Source organism: Mobula hypostoma, chromosome 19 (genome assembly GCF_963921235.1).
Source record: "Mobula hypostoma chromosome 19, sMobHyp1.1, whole genome shotgun sequence".
In the NCBI taxonomy this organism is placed as follows: domain Eukaryota; kingdom Metazoa; phylum Chordata; class Chondrichthyes; order Myliobatiformes; family Myliobatidae; genus Mobula; species Mobula hypostoma.
The window spans coordinates 49,142,907-49,166,746 of record NC_086115.1 but is presented as its reverse complement, the minus strand read 5'-3'; positions in this window follow the sequence as shown (position 1 = coordinate 49,166,746).

Sequence of the window (23,840 nt, the reverse complement as noted above, 5' to 3'; positions counted from 1 at the left end):
CTGTTCTCTGCGTTTCAGGACCGGCTGTTGTTCGGCACACCAAGGGTTCAGCCTGAGAGTCAGCTTCATCTTTGGAAGCCTAGATCTCGGGGGACTCGTGTGTCATCGGGGAGGCTGGAGAATTGTTCGCTGTGGAGCCGAAGACTTGAGATCTTAGCGATCTTCAGGCACGGAGTTTGTAAAAAGCGATGAAACGGACTTTTTAACATCGTAAACCAACAAGTGGTTGTTATGTCTCCCACTCACTGTGAAAGTGGGGGACACCTCCCTCTCCCTTGCCAGGGAGAGAGAGAGAACCTGTGGTTTGTCGAATGCCGGATGAAATGCGATAGTCTTTGTGGTAACTGCAGGGTCTGTGTCTTTACTATCACCTAGCTCTCGCTTGTGCTCGGCAGCGGGTGCACTTGTTTTGCTGGGGGGGGGGGCGGATATTGTTGCCTAGCTGCAACTTACGCGCCGGTGGGGGGGACTTTGGGGTTCTCACGTTAACTGTTGTTCATTCTTTGAGGCACTTCTCTGTTTTCGCGGATGCTTTGCGAAGAAAAAGCATTTCGGGATGTATATTGTATACATTTCTCTGACATTACATTGGACCTTTGAACCTTTATGTATGCAGGGTACAATCTTGCTGACGGGCGATTGCCGGGGGGCAGTAAGTCACACAGCATTCACACTAACCAGGGTTTGGATGGATGACACATCCCAATCTCATGGGTTTGGCGAGACCAAGGTCGTATACACCCTAGATGTACAGAGCCTGAGGAAGCTGGTTTACTCGCTGTGGAGTCCAGTGTCTGCAGTGAGGGGCCAACAAGCCACATTTCCAGAGACGCCCAATAAACAGGAGTTTCAGTATTAATATTATAGCCTTAACAAAAAGAATATGTTCCAAAACATTCTGCAGGGGGACACAGTAGTGTCGTGGTTAGCACAGCGACTTGCAGTACAGGTGACCAGGGTTCAATTCCCACTGCTGCCTGTAGGGAGTTTCTATGTGCACCCCATGACTGTGTGGGTTTCCTCTGGGTGCTCCGGTTTCCTCCCACAGTCCAAAGACGTACCGGTTGGTAGGTTAATTGGTCATTGTAAATTGTCTCATGATTAGGCTATGGTTAAATTGGGGGATTGCTGGGCGGAGTGGCTCGAAGGGCCAGAAGAGCCAATTCAGGACTGTATCTCAATAAAATGTATACATAAGTATCACACAAAAATTGGCAATGAGACAGTTAAAGAGACAAATAACCTAAATTTTGAAGGGGAATGGAGGGAAATTAAGAGGATTGGTGAGGAAATTCCAGAGCTTTGGTATTGGCAGCATGACTGAGTGATTAACCTTGGAGTTGTTCAGGTAGCCAGAGAGGGAGGGTTGTAGGACTGGAAGAAATTACATAGATAGGGGGGAATGGCTTTGAGAAACTTGGAACCAATGGAAGAATATCAATATTGGGATGAAACTTAACCAGGAACTTGCATACAGTACTGTGCAAAATGCTTAGGCACATATTTATAGCTAGGGTGCCTAAGACTTCTGCACAGTACTGTAGTATGTATTGCACTGTACTGCTACCACAGAAAAAACCCAGCTGTCATGCCATATGTGAATGATGATCAACCTCATTCTGATATGAGTCCTCGTTGTAGACTGAGAGTGGGAAGGGGGCAGGGAGAGGGAAATTATGCTTTGGGAGGGGGAGGGAGCACCAGAGAGACATTCTGTAATGATTAATAAATCAATTATTTGGAATCAAATGACGTTGCCTGGCGTCTCAGGGCTGGGTGTGTCTGCACCTGCGCCACCCCCGCCCCTGGCACTGCTTCTCTGCCACCTGTCCCATACCCCTCCCGCAGAGCTCTACACTCACCATCTTTTGCTCCCGCCAGAATTGCAAATTTGTTTTCCGCTCCACATTGGCAAATACAGTACTGTGCTAAAGTCCTGGACACCCTTGCTATATATATGAGCCTAACGCTTTTGCACAGGACTGTACATTGTCAAGTACAAGGGTGATGGGTGAGTGGTAGATGGGTGAAGGGTAATGCACAGACGACAGAGAAATTGGACTGAAGGGTACTCTGTAAAGTCAAATTTAGTTGCTACACAGTTGGTGGCTAAGGGACGAAGTTTGTCTTAGTGATAACTAATTGTCATAGCTTTAAGCCTGGTAATATTTAATAGTAGGAAATAAATCGGATGTGTAACAAGAAATCTGACATTTTAAGTACTGTGAATATGAAGTATCAGATAAACCTTCCTTGCTCTTTAATATGTGAAAATCTGTAAAATTGTAGTCATACCTGAATACTATAATAGCTACATGAAATTCCACTTCTTGTGAGTTATGTGAGGATCATAAAAACTGGAGTTTTGATATCTGGGAATAGTTTTGGTGACAAAGTATATTGAGGGAAAATATTATTGATTAACTGTATATTGTAATAGTCATGATCAGGAAGAAAACAACTACTTTCCTATAGAGAGCCTTTGAGAGGCCTGGGCTTAACACATTCACAAAATACAACTAGGGTTTTTTAAAATTTTAAGTGTAAGGAAATATTTACATCTTGGTTATAAAATGAAACATTCTGCTAATTTACTTTGCTTAAAGAAATTAATTTTTAATTGGGAGCTAAAACTGAACTTTGGCAAAATTTGTCAGTCCAACAACCTTTAGTTTTGAGGTTTAGAAGTGAACAGTATGGAATCCAACACAGTAGATTGTGATATTTCTGAAATTTAAATTAATTAAAACAAGAAAATCCCAGTAGCTTTGACCTTTCTGAGGTTATCTGACTAACATTTTCTCAGAGCTGCTGAATAAGATGAAATAGTAACTTCAATCAAATATTCTCATTAACATAAAGGGCAAATGAGACGCTGAGAGGCATAGGGTTAAACAGCCCAGTAGCAGGCTGTTCAGCCCAACTCATCCATGCTGAGCCAGTTACCCTCCTGAGCTGGTCCCATTTGCCTGCATTTAGCCCATATTTCTAAACCACTCCTATCCATGAACCTGTCTCAATGTCTTTTAAATATTGCAATCGTATACATCTCTGTGTAAAGCAAGCTTATTCCTCAGGTCCCTTTTAAATCTTTCCCCTCTCACATTAAGCCCATGTCCTCTTTTTTGAGGTCTGCTACCCTGGGTAAAAGGTTGCAACAATCCACCTTATCTAGGTCCCTCATGATATTATAAACTTCTGTAATATCACCCCTCAGCCTCCTTTGCTCGAGGTAAAACAGTCCCAGATATCCAGTTTCTCTTCTAAGCTCAAGATCTCTCACCCTGGCAATATGCTTGTGAAACCTTTTTACAACCTCTAGCATAATCACATCCCTTCTATAATATGGCAACCAGAAATACACATAATATTCCAGGTGTGGTCTCAACAACATCCTTCAAAACTACAATACAATGTCCCTATTTCTTTGCTTGATACTCTGCCCAATGAAGGCAAGCATGACATGTGCATTCTTGACCACTTTGTCTAACTTTGTTGCCACTTTCACGAAACCATGTAGTTCTACCTCTAGGTGTCTGTGTCCTGATATTTACTGCATAAGTCCTGCCTGGATAAACTTTGCAAAATACATCACTTTGCACATGTCTGAGTTAAACTGCACTTGCCATTCCTTTGCCCACTTTTGCAGTCAAACAGTTCTTGTTGTAACTTTAGACATCCTTGGTCATTGTCCACCACACTACCAAAATTGGTGTCATCGACAGACTTGTTCTTTTTTTCCAATTGGATCAAATAACCTGGGTATCTTTCAGAGATTAAGTTTAAATTAGGAAAAAACAAGAAGAGTTAATCAATTACTTCCTCTCGGAAAAATAATCCTTAAAATGTAAACCTAAAACCAAGTTCTAGGTTCTAATGAGACACGAACATGCACAATTACCTGACAGCGACATATCATGAAATAGATAATATGACTTAGGGAAGAGTCATAGAGTCATCGATAAATACAACACAGAACCATGCCCTTCGGTCCATCTAGGCGATGCCAAACCATTTAAGCTGCCTGGACCCATCAACCTGCACCCGGACCACAACCCTCCATACTGCGACAATCCATGTACCTATCCATACTTCTCTTCAATATTGAAATCGAGCTCGCGTACAGCCCTTGCACTGGGGCAGCTCGTTCCACACTCTCACGGTCCTCTGAGAGAAGATTCCCCTCTTGTTTCCCTTAAACTTTTCACCTTTCACCCTTAACCCATGATCTCTGGTTGTAGTCCCACCCAACCTCAGTGGAAAAAGCCTGCTGGTATTTAACCTATCTATATAATTTGTATACCTCTATCAACTCTCCTCTTAGTCTTCTACATTAAAAGGGATAAATCCTAACCTATTCAATTTTTCCTTAAAACTCAGAGAGCGGTAAACAGCTGTTTGAATCAACAAAGCACATAGTCCATAGAGAAGGTACAATATGAAGACTGGTAAAATATGTTAAGGGTTAAATAACTGCGTAAGTAATATGTAAACCATACAAGTTCTGCTATTTCTGTAGCTGCAGTAAGAATCTCTGGTTTTCTAATCACTTGAGAAACTGCCACAGAATTCAGATGATGAATAAACACTTCTTCAATAATGTAAGTTTGCTGAGCAGTATCAATTAAAGCAGCTGAACTGAACAAAAACAGGTCAGACCAAATCTCTGTGGTCTTTATATTGGCAGAGATAAGGGGGTATGAGCTATTGTTCATGAGTTTGGAGATATGCAGGAAGGAACAGCATGAATGCAGCATTGAAAAAACAGAGTAACTGAACAGAGACGAGGACGATAGCTTTTCTATATCCGTAGTAACGTTTTCAAGTAATCAACAAAATCAGTGATGAAGTGTTTGAATGGTAATCATGTCAATCAGCAATTAAACATTTCAATGTAATCTGTACCAGGGTAGGCGGATAATGGGCAATGACCATGAGGTGCTGACCAGCGGCGTGAACAGATCACTTGATAACTTAAGTGGCAGTGGCATTTTAATCAGTAATAAAAAGGAAATCTAAAGGGTTGATTTAGACCATATATGGACATTGACTGAATGACCTTTGTGTGCCAGTTGAAGAATAAAATTAAACAAATGGCAAAAAAAAACTCCCTCGGGTATGGAAGATTGCATGGAAGACAAAAAAAAGAAAAGAAAATGTAAACAACATCACCTTAGTCCAAGAGGCTCCAGCAATTAAAGGCTCATCAACTCTCATTGTAAAGAATTGGATTTTATGAAATAAATTCTTGATCTTTTACACAATTATTACTGGCTTTTCCTCACAATATTGTGTTAAAAACAGTTCCAGTCTTATTAGGGGAATGCAGAGAAGAGGTAGAGCCTCTAAACCACACTCTCTTCTCACTGCTGCCATCTGGAAAGAGGAACAGGAGCATTACGTCCAACATCAGCAGGTTCAGGAACAGTTATTACCATTCAACCATCAAGTTTCTGAACCAGCGTGGATAACTTCACTCATTTCAACTCTGAACTGATTCCACAACCTATAGACGCACTTTCAAGCATTCTACACCTCATGCTCTCAGTGTTATTTATTTATTATTTTTTTTGTATTCGCAATTTGTCTTCTTTTGCTTATTGGTTGTTTGTCAGTCTTTGTGGGTAGTTTTTTCACTGATTCTACTGAAATTCTTTGTTCTACTGTGAGTGCCTGTGGGAGAATGAATCTCAGGGTAGCATATGATGACATATATATACCTGGATAATAAACTTACTTTGAACTTTGAAGCTAATAAATATCTGACTCAATATATGATTTTCCATAATAAATGATCTCATAATTCTGTAAATGATTGAGCTCAACATGATAGTGCTGAAAGCAACAAACAAGCTACTGGAAGAACTTGGTAAATCAGGCAGCATCTGTGCAGGTAAATGGACAGTCTACATTTCAGACTGAGACCCTTCATCTAGATTCTTGTTTGCTCGTTTTGGCCATGATTACAGAGTTTAGAAAACTAGCTGTATTTTAATGGATGAAAACATAGATAGGCGAACTTGGAAATTTTGATATTTCTTGGAACATTTGCTCGCAATTATTTGGAGTTGTTGAATTCAATGCTGCAAATTAATTGATACGTTTGAATGGGTATGCAGTTGTTTTTAGCATAAGATGACAGTTCATTGTGGTTGATAAGCAGATAAATTAACAACTTAACTCTAAGGAGGATAAACAACAAGAATGTTCCAACTGTCACGAAACATAGAAATATAGAAAATCTACAGCACATTACAGGCCCTTCGGCCCACAGTGTTGTGCCGACCATGTAACCTACTCCAGAAACAGCCTAGAATTACCCTACCACATAGCCCTCTATTTTTCTAAACTCCATGTACCTATCTAAGAGTCTCTTAAAATACCTATTATATCCGCTCTAACACCTTCACTGGCAGGGCATTCCACGCACCCACCACTCTCTGTGTGAAAAACTTACCACTGACATCCCCCTTGTACCTACTTCCAAGCACCTTAAAAGTATGCCCCTTCGTGTTAGCCATTTCAGCCCTGGAAAAAACTTCTGGCTCTCCACAGAGTCAATGCTGTGCAGTTGTGCATTTTTCAGTTAAAGAGAAGGAAAATGCCTAGACACTTGTCAGTATATTTTATAACTTCATAACATTAAACTAATTCATAAGAAGACACAGGAGTCCAAAATGTGGTTCTAACTTCGAGTTTACTTTAAGCGAGATATGCACATATCACGCGGTAGTGTGATAATGTATGCAATCAACGTATTTTTACATATAACCCATAATGAATTATTTAAACAAACAGGAATGCTTAATCCAACTGGCTACAGGAGCTGGCGGGTGGATGTTTAATAGCATTCAGCTGCTTAGGGGCTCCATTCCAGATTTGCTGAGTGGGTTTACTCCCGGAGTCTTCATCTCTCCCAAGGCTGCCCACAAGGCAGTGGAAGTATTTACCCATAGCTGGGGATTCAAATATTACTTTAATATTAAATACACAACACTTACCTTGATTGAAGTAAGCTAAACATGATGAAAAAGAAGCAAATAGTGTTAGATGCAGAGACTGAACCAGCAATGTGGCTGCCTAAAGAAGCTGGAGAAAATACTTGCGTTCCTACATATTGATATCATCACCATCATCATCAGGTGCCGTGCCCAGTTTGAGCTTTGACTGCCATGGCCCACACACTCCTGTTTCATGTCAAGTGGATTAATTCATTGGTATTCATTTCCAGTTCTCTGGCTGCTGTCTCCATCATCATTTGTCTTTGTCTTTCTCTTGCTTTCTTCCCTTCAATCTTTCCCATAATTACTGTGCGTTCTAACTCCTCTTTCCTAATCACATGTCCAATGAATTTACGTTTCCCTTTCATGATCTCATACATTATTTCTCTTTTTGTGTTTGCTCTGTTCATGACATCCTCGTTAGATATTCATTTCGTCCATGATATTCTTTGCATCCTCCTCAAGAAGAATCTCGGCCTGAAACGTTGACTGTACCTCTTCCTAGAGTTGCTGCCTGGCCTGCTGCGTTCACCAGCAACTTTGATGTGTGTTGCTTGAATTTCCAGCATCTGCAGAATTCCTGTTGTCTCTGTTACTACAGTTCGTTTCCACATGTTACTAGATATTGTCCAACATTCTGAGCCATATAACATAACTGGATAAATGTAACACTTCAGTACTCTGAGGCCGGTTGTCATGCCTAGTTTAGTATTGGTCAGTATACTCTTCATTCTCGTAAAGGTTAATTTTGTCATCCCTATTCTTCTTTTGATATCCATGTCGCACCTGCCATCTGATGTCACCCAGCTTCCTAAGTAGCAAAAGTTCTGTACTTGTTTTATGTCTTCCCCGTTTATTCTCAGCCTGCAGATAGGATTCTCCTTCTTTTTGGATATCACCATACATTCTGTCTTTTTGCAATTGATAGACAGACCCATTTTTGCACTTTCTTCAACAATTACATCAATTAAGCTTTGTAGTTCTTCCTCTGTACTTGCAATTAACACAGTGTCATCTGCACATCTGAAATTATTGATGTTTTCACCACCAACTTTGATTCCCAAGATGTCTCTTAATTTTTGTAATATTGTTTCACTGTACACATTAAATAAATCAGGGGAGAAAACACACCCTTGTCTAATGCCTCTCTTGATTTTTGTAAACTGACTCACTTCTCCACCTATCCTTACAGCGGCTGTTTGTTCCCAGTACAGATTTCTGATTAGGCGGAGGTCTTTCGAATCTAGATCTTGAGTTTTCTGTAATATTTCAAATAACTTATTGTGCTTCACTTTATCAAATGCTTTTGTGTAGTCGATAAAACAAACTAATCTTTTTGCACTTGAATAGCTCGTTCTGAAAGTATCCTTAACATCAATATTGCGTTTCTTGTACCTTTGTCTTTCACAAAACCACATTGTTCTTTACCTATTTCAGCTTGTATCTTACTTTTAGCTCTTGTCATCAAAATTTTTTAAAGTATCTTGGTGATATGACTCATTAAACTTATGGTCCTATGTAATTCACATTCTATTGCTCCAGGTTTCATAGGAAGAGAGATAAATACTGATTTTTTCATCTCTTCTGGTATTATTCCAATCTCATAAATGTCATTGATTAAATCAGTAAGTTTTTCAATTCCATAATTTTCAAGGGCGATAATTTGTTCTAGTACTAATTCATCAGCACCTGCTGTCTTTCCTTTCTTCATCTTATTTATTGCATTACGAACTTCAGATTTTAAAATACTTGGACCTTGAATGTTTTTCTTAATTTCTGGTTTTTCGCCTCGATCGTCTTCAAACAATTCCTGAATATACTCAGTCTATCTGTTCATAACCTCATCTTTTTCCATGATAATGGTACCGTCCTTTGCTTTCAAACATCCACCTAAAGAACAGAGGAGCTTTTTACCAGTGATATTCTTGATTTGTTGATGTAACCTTTTTGGATCAGTAATAGGGATTCTTTCTATTTGCTCACATTCCTGGTTTAACCATTCTACTTTGGCTTTTTGACATAAGCTTTTAACTTTTTTATCTAAGGACTTATATTCCATAGGATTTGCTAACACTGATTATTGATATCACTGTTAGTTTAGGGGTAATATGCACAGGTCATTCTTTTTGCCTTTGCCCTTTGTCTTGCCTGTTCAGAATGGATCATTGGCACTGAAGTTCTTAAAGTGACAAATAGTTTGTACAATCTTCTTTGCTTATAGTAACTACCGTATAGGTGGATAGATAGTCGGGGTATGAATGGCTATGGTCCAGGTGCAGGTCGATGGGACCAGGCAATTTAAATGGTTCACCATGGACTAGAAGGGCAGAAGCTACACTTTTCTATGACTCCATGATTACAATCATAGGATTTTACAGCACAAATAGCCATTTAGCATGTTGTGAAGATGCTCATATGTTACATATTCCTTTATATGTCGTTATTTATAAACATTATATAATTCCTGTGTTTAATCCACCAAATTTTAACCTTTGTTTTGAGAGCCAATTTGGCTTTTAGAAAAATTGTTTGTAAGATGCTTTAATTGAAGCATTTTGGTGTATAGGTAGTACAAAATCAAAAGATGTGCCAAGGAGATCAGAAGGATTAGGACCATATGTGCACACCATCCTGCCAATAAGGACAACTGCCTTTACTTCCTGTGGGCCAGCAAGGTGCCAGTTGCAGAGCTTTGCCATCTGCACCAAGCAACACGCAGCCAAGTTACAACATGGAGGCAGCACCCCCCCCCCTCAATTGTCATGCTTAGTCTCAGCTTGTACTGCACTGTCAGTTAATTTGCCCATTGCAGGTCAACCTGTTCTTTTTTCAACTCTTTTTGCTGCACATCACAAAGTTCAAATGGTCAAGCAGAGCTCAGAAAATCCCAGTAAAGTCCAAGCCGAGTGAAATCTGGCATCAACTTTGTTCCTTGCTCTCCACTAGGAGCTGAGTGTTCTCCCTGACACACCTCATAATTACTGAAAGTAAAACATTAAAATTATCTCACCCCTCAATACGTGGTAATATGCTGAAATGACTATTTTCATATGATGGAGCAGTTATCTTCATAATCCTAGAAACAGAGAAAGCAAATATTGACCAGAATGTCCAACCATCATTATGCAGTGACTGTCGCTAGTGCATATGCATCGTTACTAGACAAGAATGAGTGAGAATAACCCTTAATGCTCTCTCTGGGGAAAAAACATACTATCAAGGACAAGCATATAAAGACCATTTATCTGTTTGATAGTATTTCTAAAGCTCGGGGCGCATCAAGTTGTATACTTTGATAATAAATGAACCTTTGAACTTTTTTCAAAGATTTCTTTCAGCCATTCTTACTACCTAAAAGGTTTGTGCATCTATACCAATAAATTTCTTCGTTCCTGCAACCCTTTTAGAATTGTGATCTGCAAATGTCCTGTGGTTTCTAACTAAGTATGTTTGTTGAATATTCAGCATTGTAGTGTCTGTAACTGAGGTAACATGAATATTTGGTTGATTTTTTTACGGTTAGTAAATCAATGATTAATGTATTAATTTACTGTTAATGCTTTCTGTCTCACTTGTTAGACCTGCAAACCTGATTCAACATTACAGCGTATTATTTTGCTGCTTCTCATTTTTCTAAACAAAACATCTGGTTGGCTCTGCAATCTGTTCACTGCTTCTAAGCTAATCCAATGTTTGCACAGAGCCCTCTTCGACGGTTTGGTCTGATTCTCTCTCCTTGATAGATCGTACAAGCTTTCAGACAGGCCTTCTGGGTAACTCACTATGACTTCCTGTCTGTAATATCCAGATAGTTGTCCCCTCAAAGCTCTCATTTCAACTCCTTGTTGTAGAACTCATTTGTGGCCTTATCCTCAATGGATCAGGGCCTAGGCTATATTTCCCCATAACCTGGATGCAGGCTATGAGTGTATGGTTGGGTACTTGAATGTAGGATCCCACCTCTCTCAGATAGAGATTGTAGGTAAGTGATGGGGTGCATTTGAAGGAGCAGTGCTTGAGGTTAGAGGTATGGTCCATAACAAATGGGATTTTAAAATGTTCTTACCAACTTAATTTAAATGCATGTTGTGATTTCACAGCCACTTCCTAGCACTGTCTAGTTTAGCCCTCCAGATGCTTGAGATAGACTTTCGATCTTTGAGAGTAAAACATGTCCCAAGTAGTTCATCCTTTTGACTATTCAAAGAAAACATTTAACAAGTATCTACTGTAGAAGGTTATAGAACAAAAGATTAAATCTGAAACTTTGCTCCAATGTGCCCCATCTATCCAAAGGTAAGCAGTAAAATAAATATTTTACGGTAGGTAACGATAATTTAATGACGTCAGATTTGTCAATATTGTCTATTAACATTTTGGGAATTGCAGAGTTTGTCAGATAAGAATCATTGATCGTACGACAAAATAGGGTCATCATCAACAACAAATTCCATAAGATTAATGTCTTTGGAATTGATATTTGTGCTTCAGAATAAATCAAATAGAACAAAAAAATGTAAGTATACAGAAGGTAGTGTCTTGTGAATTAATTAGATAGGAAAAGGTCTTTTGTATAGTGACCCAAACTGTTTTGGTACTGATTTTCTTGCACCATCAGATTGTCAGATTTTTTAATAGATTCTACTCTCATTTGATTAGGCCTGCGACAACTATTGCGGATATTTTGACAAATTAGTTGAAGTAGCATAATTATATTCATTGTGTATTTTGAAGGAATTACTCTGTATATACTGTGTAGTGATTTTTCACTTCTATGATTTTATTTTGAGAGGATATAATTTATATAGATTATATGTAATTTTATCTCATGATAGATCTGCTTTCAGCCATGCAGTATGGTTAAATTCAAACTTTAAAGATTTCTTTCTTCAATGATAAATGATGTAGTTAGTGAGCGACCCTGCCAATGTGCACAGATATTTACTTTTTATTTTGAGATACAGTGTGGAACTGGCCCTCCGGCCCCTCAATCCATGCCAGCCGGCAACCCACCGATTTAACCCTCGCCTAATCACCAGACAATTTACAATGACCAATTAACCAACTAACCGGTATGTCTTTGGACTGTGGGAGGAAACTCATGTGTCTGTGGGAAGGAACATACAAGCTTGCTTACAGAGGATGCCAGAATTGAACTCTGCACTCCTACACCTGGGTGCCAGGGTGGCAATGCCTCTACCAAGGGAGGTATGAAGCGCTCCTTCTCTCCGCTAGCCTGAAGGTCACCCTTGGGCAAGGTGTAGCACCAGCTTAGCACCCCTGACCAGGGTCATGTGAAACCATGGGAGCAGGTGGTGGATGGTCGTATGAACAGCTGGTGCATACCGCAAGTCCAGGTTATGCGACCACTGACGCCAGACAAACAGACTCTGAGCAGCCTTGATAATGGCTGGGGTCGTCTGTCTTGTAAAGACTCTGCCCAGAAGGCAATGGCGAAGCACTCGAGTAGAAAAATTTGCCCAGAGCAATCATGGTTATTGACCATGATTGTCCACGTCATGCGACACAGCGCAGAATAATGATGACTCCAACACCTTGAGCTATACTAGTCAGTAGGGCATCAGCCTGCTGTTGAATAATTGACCACACAGTGAACCTCCTTTCTTAGCATAGTGATGGGATGCATTTTATGGGAATACACAGTGATGAGAGAGAAAATCTGCTCTTTTTCTCTAACTCATAATGTCTTTGGATTGACAAGGGACAGATACCGAGGAGCAGGTTGAACCAGATTTCTTTCCTCTAGGGAATAATGCCTGCTATAGACCTAATGAAAGAGAAAATTAGGTATTGCAATTGATATACGTTGCACCCATTTTAGTAACTCAAAAGTGAATCAACTTGTACCAAGTCTGTTCTGCTGATTTTAATCCTTCATGTTTCCCCACTGATGCTTGCAAACTTATTCAGGCTCATTTCCCTGAACCAATTCCACCAATGCTGCCATTTTTATTAGGGCAGAGATGTTCTGAGTAAGAAAACTCTCCTAACATAGTCTGCTTGCAATCTTTTGGCCCCTTATTCTATTGCTGTTTCCTCAAGGTTGTTACAGCCAGGGGTGGTAATGGGGACAAGTTCCCACTACCTCCTAAATACGCCCAATCGCGTACATCTCAAATGGCCTCTGACAACCAAGTCCAGCTCTTGGCCTCCATGTGTGGCTTCGCTACTAAGCTCAGCGGAACCATTTCTACTGACAGGAGACAGGGCAAAGGCGGGTTGCTGGTGCCTTAAAACCAGATGCTTTTGGTAGGTGGGGTTCATCAGCCGTGGTTGGCAGCTCATCTTGGAGAAGGAAAACTCTGATCTCAAATCTCCACTGCTTTGTGGCTGTACCCCTTATGGGGAAGACTTGAGGAGTAAACACCAAGGGGAAAATTCTGGAGCTGGAGTCCCTAAGGCAGTCCTACGGTGAGTTCAACACTGACTGGCAACTCCTGCGACGCCCCCAATGTCAAACTGTATCAGTCTCTGCCGTTCCTTTGAGTTCATCACATGCATGGAGGCGGGGGCCTACTACATGGGCAACAGCTTGGTCTCCATATTGTACTGCTCACGCTTGTGTATCTAGACTGCTCGGACGCAACATCCATGGTTGACACTGACCAATGGCTGCCTCAAATTTTCTTGCTATTCCTGTTAAGGATCCAGCCTGAACACTGGGTCGAAGGGCCTCTGCTGGTAGCTCTGGATCACGACAGTCTTTAATCTGTTTTCTTTCACCTGGCCATGTGGGTTCTGGCCCAGCCCCTTTCCTTTTTTGGACTTCCTCCAATTACCTGCTTGTCTCCTCATTTGCACCCACCTGTGTCTAATTTTCACTCATTACCTGTCCATTTAAACCCTGCCTTGACTAGCTTTCTCTGCCAGTGTACCCTAGATTCTGACCTGTGTTGTTCTAGCTTGTCATTATGACTTCTGCCAACTGATTTTGCCTGATTCTGTGTTTTGGATTTTGCCTGTGTGCTCTGGATTGTCTGCCCTTGCCTGACTGCCTTTCCTGGTAAGACCTTGGCTTGCCATTTCAGATTTGTGCCTGCCTTCTGTTTTTGAAAGACTGTTGCCTTTGTGTTCCCTCATAAACCCTGGTGAAAAAGTATTTGTTGGTCTGCACTTGAGCCCTGCTAAAACCCAACAGAACCTGACAATTCCTATGTATAGTACACTTGGATCATTGAAGATGCCTATCCACACCACCTTCTATGACTTGTCTAGATTTTCTCAGTAAAATAAAATGTGTGGTAATGAATCTTTTGGTCTTTCAGAAGGATTTCCATTATTTATCTGTATAATTAGTCTCATTCTTTTACTGTACAGATTTTGAATATATTGAGACAACAGAGTTTGGAGGTTTTGCTTGCAACTACTTTAATTAATCTTTCTGACATTCTTTGAGGGTAGATTTTGTACATTTTTGTCAGGTTCAAAAGACATTTAACAACAAATTATAATTATAAAGCAACCTGAACAGAGAACAAGAAGAAAAGTTGTTTCATATGGCTTGGCCCGGGAGAAGGAATGTACTGTGTGGAGCACCTCTTTGGCTCTCAACACATGAGCCCCCCAGGGTGGTGTACTGAGTCCCCTCCTTTATACTCTGTATACCCATGACTGTGTTACCACCCACAGCTCTAATCTGCTAATTAAATTTGCCAATGACACTACATTGATTGGCCTAATCTTGAACAATAACGAGTTGGCCTACAGGGAAGAAGTCATCTCTCTGACACAGTGGTGTAAAGAAAACAACCTCCCTCAATGTCACGAAAACAAAGAAGCTGGCTGTGGATTACAGGAGGAATGGAGATAGGCTAGCCCCTATTGATATTAATGGATCTGGGGTTGAGAGAGTAAACAGCTTTTAAGTTCCTTGGCATCTAATCACTGAGGACCTCATGTGGTCCGTACCCACCAGCTGTGTGGTGAAAAAGGCACAATAGCGCCTCTTTCACCTCAGACGGTTGATGAAGTTTGGTATGGGCCCCCATATCCTAAGAACTTTCTATGGGGCCACAGCTGGGAGCTGCTTAATTGGCTGCATCACTGCCTGGTATGAAAAAAGGGCCGAAGGATCGATAGGGACCCAAGTCACCCCAACCATAATCTATTCCAGCTGCCACCATCCAGGAAATGGTACCGCAGCATAAAAGCCAGAACCAACAGGCTCCGGGACAGCTTCTTCCACCAGGCCATCAGCTTGATTAACTTGTGCTGATTCAAGTGTATTTCTATATTACATTGACTGTATTTATTATAAATTATTATGATTGCACATTTAGATGGAGATGTAATGTAAAGATTTTTACTCATGTATGTGAAGGATATAAGTAATAGTCAATTCTATGTTGAACAATTATAAATGAAAGCAGGAAAGTATGATGAGAAGTGAAAAGAGGAGGGATGACTAGAACCTGTATGCAAAGAAAGGTTCTGACAAATTGTTGGAAGATGATGAGAGAAGACGTGGAGGTGTTTAAGGGAGATGATCCAGAGAACCAGCCAAAGATGAAATCATCAATGAAAGAAGAAAGGGATAAGAGATCGGCAAGAAACTGGAGTTGGCACAGTGATGACTGTGGGAGAAGGTGCAAGATTTCAGCAGGTTGCAGAATTTGGACTGAAAAATATGCAGAGATTTGAAAAAATCCCAATGATTTTACTTTTGTTGACTGCAGTATACTAGGTTAACAATCAAAATGTGAAAGGCAATGACATTTAAAAAAAAAAGCAAACAGTCTTGACAAAAAAAGTTAGTCTACGGAGCATGTGTTGATTTGTTGTATATTAATGAAGAAATCATATCCAAATATGAGCACATCATAATTGTACTTCACTGGTGATGGGGTAGGTAATATTGAAGAAGTAGAATCTGGACACCATTTTCAGGGAAGGTTGTTGGATTTTATGCTGACAAGTGTGTTGAGAAGGAAAACCAAATTCCAAAAGATTTGGAAATCTTTACAGTGTCTAATACAATCAAACTGGACTTCTTGACTATCGGACTTACTCTGTAGTTTAACAGGAGGGAGTTCTACATGAAATATGCCAACAATAATCTTCAGCAGATTAGGTTCTGTTCAACATGATGGGCTCAAGTAGTGTATCCTCCAAGTTCATGTTGTTGCAACAAGCAAATGAAGTGAACCCAGGTGCAGGACACAGGTAAAGAGATTGAGTTAGGATGCTTACGCGGATGTGAACATTGAACAGCAAACAGGAGGGATCTTGACACAGAGAGACGGAGTTTCATAGGTAAACCTTAAAACTGGAGCAAAACTTAGAACACACGGTCCTAAGTGGCCGGGAAACCACACAGGCAATTACCAACGATCTGGTGACTAGTGGTTGTAATGCCTGGGTTCTTATGCTGCAGATCTTGTTGGAAACCAGGTGTGCCGTCATCAAAGAGAATTAGAAGCAAATGGGAAATTAGCAGTCAGAACCGTGGCACAATCAAAGGAAATTAGGAAAAAGATAGGGAATTAGCGATAGGGACTGTGACAAAATCCTCCCCCAATGGAAGCCCCCAGGCGAACCACCAGGCATATCCGGATTGTCTCGATGGAAATCATGGAGGAGGGAAGGATCCAGGATGAAGGAGCGGGGAATCTAGGAGCGTTCCTCCAGGCCATATCCCTCCCAATCAACCAGGTACTGGAGACCCCTGTCTCGGTGGTACACATCCAGTATTCGCCGGACGGTGTACTCTGGGTGGTCGTCAATGATCCGGGTGGGTGGAAGGTATTCAGCAGGAGGGCACAAAGGGCTGACAGATACAGGTTTCAATTGGGAGACGTGGAACGTGGGATGAATGTTCATGGATCCAGGCAGTTTGAGTCTGACCACTGAGGGGTTGATGAAACTCTCAATCTCGAATTGTCCCAGGTAGCGAGGGGCGAGTTTCTTGGGTTTATTCTTGAGGGGGATGCCTTTTGACGAGAGTCAAACCTTCTGCCCAGGCTGATAATTTGCTGCAGGAATTCAATGGCGATTGGCAATCCTCCGGTTGCGTTTGGCTGAGCGGAGCAGGGCCGCACGTGCTTCCTTCCAGACCTTGTGGCACTGGCGGAGATAGGCCTGAGCTGAAGACACAGCAATGTCATCTTCGTGTTTGGGAAACAGAGGGGGTTGGTAACTGAGGGAGCATTCGAAGGGAGAAATTCTGGTGGCGGTGCTGACCAGGGAGTTCTGGGCGTACTCCACCCAAATGAGATGGGTGCTCCAGGATGACGGGTTGTTGGCGGTTATGCAGCACTGTGCTGCTTCCAAATCCTGGTTTGCTCGTTCTCTTTGACCATTAGTCTGCGGATGGAAGCCAGGAGACAGGTTTACTGAGGCTCCAAGGGTTTGACAAAAGGATCTCCAGACTTGAAAGATAAATTGGGAGCCCCGGTCAGAAATAACTTCAGAGGGAATTCTATGAAGGCGGAAGACGTGATGAACAAGTAGGTCAGCTCTTTCATGGGCTGTATGGAGTTTGGGAAGGGCTACGAAGTGCACAGCTTTGGAGAAGCAGTCCACCACGGTGAGTACAGCAGTGTTCCCATGTGAAAGGGGTAGTCCAGTAATGAAATACAGCGCAATGTGAGACCAAGGGCGGTTAGGGACAGGTAGAGGACGAAGCAACCCAGCAGGTGGTCGGTGGAAGGCTTTTCCGCAGGCGCAAACAGAACCAGCAGAGATGAAGAAACCGGTGTAAGCGTCCATGGAGGGCCACCAGAAATGACTCTTCAAAACAGACAGCGTTCGATTGATTCCGGGATGGCAGGCGAAACGAGAAGTCTGCCCCCACTGGAGAACCTGAGACCGACCCGAGTCAGGCACGAAGAGGCGATTGGAGGGTCCATTGCCTGGTTCAGATTGAGTCTGTTGGGCCTCTTTGACTTTGGATTCGATCTCCCAGGTGAGGGCAACCACGACACAGGATGGTGGAAGGATGGTCTCGGGGTTGGGAAGGCCCTCCTCGGAGACGTATTGACGGGAGAGAGCATCGGGCTTCCCGTTCTTGGATAGGTGAATGTGAATCTAAAATGGCCAAAAAATAATGCCCAACGGGCTTGGCGGGAATTCAGGCATTTGGCAGTTTGGATGTATGCAAGATTCTTGTGATCAGTCCAGACGATGAATGGACGTTCCGCTCCCTCCAGCCGGTGCCTCCACTCCTCTAAAGCAAGTTTGATGGCCAGTAACTCCTGGTTCCCTACGTTGTAGTTCTGTTCGGCAGGGATATCGCCGGCGAGAAAAGAAGGTGCAGGGACGGAGTTTTTGGTCTGGGCTGGAGCGTTGGGAGAGGACCACTCCCACCCAGAGTCGGAGGCATCGACTTCCACAATGAATTGGCGAGACGGGTCTGGTTGGACCAGGATGGGAGCGGAGGTGAAACACCTCCTAAACTCCAAGAAGGCTGAGTCCGTTTCGGGGATCTATTGAAAAGGGGTCGCAAGAGAGGTGAGTCGAGCAAGGGGTGCTGCCACCCGGCTGTAATCCCTGATGAAGAGACGATAAACTTTGTGAACCCCAGAAATCGCTGGAGTTGCTTGAGTGTCGTGGGTTTTGACCACTCCGCCACCATCCGGATCTTTTCGGGATCCGCCCTCACTTGCCCGCTCTTGATGATGTACCATAAGAAACTGACAGAAGGGACATGAAACTTACACTTCTCAGCCTTCATGAATAGTTTGTTCTCCCAAAGCCTCTACAGAGCCTGACAAACATAGTGGATGTGTTCCCAAGGACTGCGGGAGAAGATTAAGATGTCGTCCAAATAAACAAGAATGAAATGGTTAATAAAGTCCATAAGGACATCGTTTATCAGGGCTTGGAAGGCAGCGGGGGCATTAGTAAGACTGAATGGCATGTGATCAAGAGGGGTGTTAAAAGCTGTTTTCCACTTATCTCCCTCACTTATCCTGACCAGGTGGTAGGCACTTCGTAGGTCCAACTTAGAGAAGATGGTGGCTCCATGAAGGGGTTCAAAAGCAGAGTTGATAAGGGGCAGTGGATACTTATTCTTTATGGTTATGCTATTCAGGCCCTGGTAGTCAATGCAGGGGCGCAGTGAGCCATCTTTCTTCCCTACAAAGAAGAAACCTGTGCCTAGAGGGGAAGATGAGGGTCAGATAATGCCTGCCATGAGAGAGTCATTTAGGTAAGCCTCCATTGTTTCCCTTCCTGGCCAGGACAGTTTATACAGCTGAATGGTGGGTAGAGGGGCTCCGGGGTGAAGATCATTTGCGCAGTCATAAGGGCGGTGTGGAGGCGGGGAAAGAGCCTGTTGCTTACTAAACACTTCTCCCAGATCGTGATACTCTGCTGGAACCTTGGATAAGTCAGGGGTTTCAGCGGCAGACGAGGTCACGGTGACTTTCACAGAGGAAAGGGCCGATTGTAGACAAGTGATTGCAGAACATACTCTAGCTGACTATCTTCCCAGTGGACCAGTCAATGTGGGGATTATGGCGGCTTAACCAGGGGTACCCAAGAACTATAGGAGCTTGAGGAGAGGAAATTAGGTTAAATCGTACCTGTTCCCAATGGTTCCCAGAGAGAATAAGAGACAGGGGTGGTGTGCAGTGTGTGACTCGGGCCAGAAGTCTACTGTCCAATGCCCATCTTCAACGGCATTCAATGGCTTCCGAGCAATTATGGCACAGGAAGCTATGTTTTCATCCAAAAGGTTTCCCTCGGTGCCGGAGTCCACCAGCGCTGACAGAGGCAGGGACTGTTGGTTGTAATGTAAAGTAGCTTGGATCTGCATCCAGGTTCGGGGGATGGAAGGGAATGTTATCTGGCTCACCAGGGTCCCCCGTTCTACTGGTGAGCCTTCCCTTTTGGCCGAAGGGAACAGGCAGCACAGAAGTGACCGGACTAGCCGCAATAGAGACACTCCCCCGCTCTCAATCTCCGGAGTCACCCTGTGGGAGAAAGATGGTTCCGTCCCAGCTGCATGGGTTCCTCTCCCGGGGCGGTGGAAATGGCCGGGCTGGGAGCTAATCTAGGAGCAGGAGAAGAGAAGCTTGTGCTGGTGGGAGACGGTAATGAGTGCCGTGGAGTGGCCAAAGGTGGTGGATGACCAGTTCTTTCCCTATGGCATTCTCGAAGACGATTGTCCAACCTGGTGGCTGGGGAGATCAAGGAATCCAGGCTGTTGGTGTCATCTCGTGCTGCCAACTCATCTTTCACCATGTTGCTGAGACCATTCCAAAATACCCCTTGGAGTGCCCCATCATTCCACCCTGAGTCGGCCGCTAACGTCCGGAATGCCACAGAATATTCGGCAACACTGTGTGAGCACTGATGGAGAGAGAGTAGATGCTTAGTGGCATCTTTACCATGGACAGGGTGGTCAAAGATCTTTTTCATTTCCGCGATAAAAGTGAGGAAAGAAGAGCAGATATCCAGTTAATTATCCCAACAGCTGTAGCCCAGGCTAAGGTACTTCTCTGCAACAACCCCATGATATAAGCTATCTTTGACTTATCCGTGGAGTACGTGGATGACTGCTGTTTGAACACCAAGGAGCATTGCGGAAGGGAGGCCCAGCACTTCCCCAAATTCCCCAGCATAGTGTTCTGGTTCAGGTACGTGTGGCTCTCTTGGCGGGGGTGTTGCTGACACGTAGGGGGTTGCCACTACAGGCTGTCTGGGCTGGTTAGACAGAGTTCCAGGAGTGGATGGGGTAAAATGAGTGGATACACGGTCCACCTGGTCACTGATCTTTGTTACACTAGCAGACAGGGAACGGAGGTTCTCCACGACATCTCGGAGAAGTTGATCGTGCAGACCCAGTAAGGAGCGCTGGCCGGCAAGGGCTTGTTGCAGGGTATTTGTGTTCGCTGGGTCCATTGTGGCCAGATCGTTCTGTTGCAATGAGCGAATGAAGCAGACCCAAGTGCAGGACACAGGCACGGAGACTGAATTAGGATGCTTACGCGGATGTGAACTTTGAACGGCAGACAGGTGTGATCTTGACACAGAGCCTTGAGACAGAGAGAGGGAGTTTCATAGGTAAACCATGAAACTGGAGCAAAACAGTCCTAAGTGGCTGGGAAATGTTAATTACCACACAGGCAAAACCAACAATCTGGCGACTAGTGGTTGTAATGCCGGGGTTCTTATGCTGCAGGTCTTGATGGAAACCAGGTGTGCCATCATCAAAGAGAATTAGAAGTAAATGGGAAATTAGTGGTTTGAACCATGGAACAATCAAAGGAAATTAGGAGAAAGATAGGGAATTAATGATTGGGACCGTGACACATGTTCTCGTTGTCACTAAACTAGGCTGCCAAATTTCTAACTTAGACTTAAGTATCCAATGAGAATATTGAATCACAGGTCAATTCTTGGGGAACATTAGAGGAGATTATGCTTGGGCAGAAAAGAAAATAGCCACAGCTGGGCTTTTAGGTATGGAATCAAGTATACTCATTTGATTCCATCTGCCACGGGGATTCTGAGGTGCAATTTATTACAGCGAAAGGAAGCAGACAGTATAAAGCTAAATGGTGACACAAGGGTCAAAAATTTCAAGGATTCTTATCTTTTTCCTTACTGCTGTGTAGTAGTATTGTTAGAGGTTTATCTTGTATGAGAGTGCTGAGAGGATCTGCAGGAATTATTTCTAGGAGCTGTGAAAATCAGCTTTGCTAAAATAAAGCTTTAAAATTAAAATCAATGCATTTATTTTTTGAATTAACAACATAAAAATTGTTGACAATATTTGGCATTTACAAAACTGCATATTTAATCTGCAGGTAGATTCAGATGACCATGTATTTTCCTGTGTCACGTTGCTCTTCTATTTGTATAAAACAGGGCAACATTAAACTGTTATTGCAAGGTAATTCATCCATCTAGTTCTAGGTACACTTCTGCCTTTACGTCCTGTATCAGCTTACTCAGTCAATAGCAGCAGGACTGGGTATGAAAAGGAGTTCCATTTTAAGTATTGTAGAAAAAAGAGAGTAATAAGGTTAATCATAGATTGTCCTGCTATTTGTCATCTTTGATCATTTTCTAATTGAGGTACTTATCCTCACTGTTTGATAAACTGGATAGCAAAGCGCCATGAGACGCCATGCTCTCCTATTTTGTAAATTAAGTTTATTGAAACAAGATACAGGCTTCTTCCTGCTGTGATTGCTTTAGGAATCATTCAAAATAAGTTTTATTATGGGTATTATAAATGAAATAGGCCTCAATTTGATTTACTTGTTGCCCATCATTTGCCTGATGTTGGTGCAATTTTTCTAGTTACATTAAAGCACTTGTTTTTTATCTTTCATCTTCCTGAGCAATATTACCATACATCTCACCTTATTAGCACAGAGGCTACTGAACAAATTGCTAGGATTTTTTTTTTTTGTTTTGTTTTTAGCTAAGACTTGGAAGGGAAACTGAAGAAAGAGTAATGGGTTCACATAAAACCTACGCTGGCAGAAGCTTTGGAGTCTATCGGCTGCAAATCTCATTATTGGGAAGGAAGGTGCAGGGTGTCAAAGATACAAAAGAACTGGATTTATTCCATGGTGAAAGAGCAATTTATTGATTTTAATATTAAAGGATATATCTCATCCAATGCCAGTTACAGTCCATTCCTTGTTTGTTGACTTGATGTCAAAATAGATCTTGTTCTTGACTGAATTTGAAGTCTGAGGAGATTTTGTTCAAATGGGCTTTATCTTTTTTTCATAGTGAATGTGAAGATGCATTCTAGAAACTAGAGCCCAGTCAATAACATGAGCATCAGCCACCTAATTATTGCAATTAATATGTGATCTTTCTGCTATTAAGAACCAAATTAGTTGATTAAAATACTTGTAAGTCATCTTTTAATAGGTAACAAATCAACAAAGTCAATTATTGGGGAAATAAAGAAGATAATGCTGGAAACATTCTGCAGGTCCAACAGGAACTATGGAATAGGAATCAGAGTTAACATGTCTTTCTTAACACCTTTCATTGAATAGTCATTCATTCATTAAGTATTGTGTCATATGACATGGGCAATCAAAGTCTTTCAATGACTGTGATTGTTCTTGACAAATTTTTCTACAGAAGTCATTTGCCATTGTTTTCTTCAGGGCAGTATCTTTACAAAGCAGGTGACCCCAGCCGGTATCAATACTCTTCAGAGATTGTCTGCCTGGCATCAGTGGTCACATGACCAGAACTTGTGCTATGCACCGGCTGTTCAGACAACCATCCACTACCTGCCCCCTTGGCTTCACGTGGCACTGATTGGGTGCGGGGGGGGGGGCAATGCTGGTGCTACATCTTGTCCTAGGGTGACGTGTAGCTAGCAGAGGGAATGAGAGCCTTGCATCTCCTTTGGTAGAGACGTAGCTCCACCCCACCACCCACATTGAACAGTATCTGCTTAAATTTCATTTTGCCTCCACGAATGCTTTGGATGGGCCATTTGAACTAAGATGGAAAATGATTTTAGCATTTGTGAAGAAAAAAGTTAGTTATTTCTACTGAAGTGTATTCAGAAGGTTTCTCTCTTCACAAAAGTGCAGTACTACTGGCACGTTCTGATTTCGACGCCGGCCCCCTAGGCCTGAGTCGACATAGTAGTAGTCTGATTTACTTCAGATTCCCAGCACTTTGATTTTATGGAGCAGATCAGTGGAAGTTGTCAGTTGCATTGGAAGTATGTTGCCAATTATATCTAATTAATACTTGAAAATCAAAATAACTGCAGATGTTGGAAAACTGAAATTTAAAAAACATATACTGGAGACATTGAAGAAATGAAGCTGACTTGTGGAAGAAGAAACAGAATTAACACATCAGGTAAAAGACTCTTCATGAAAA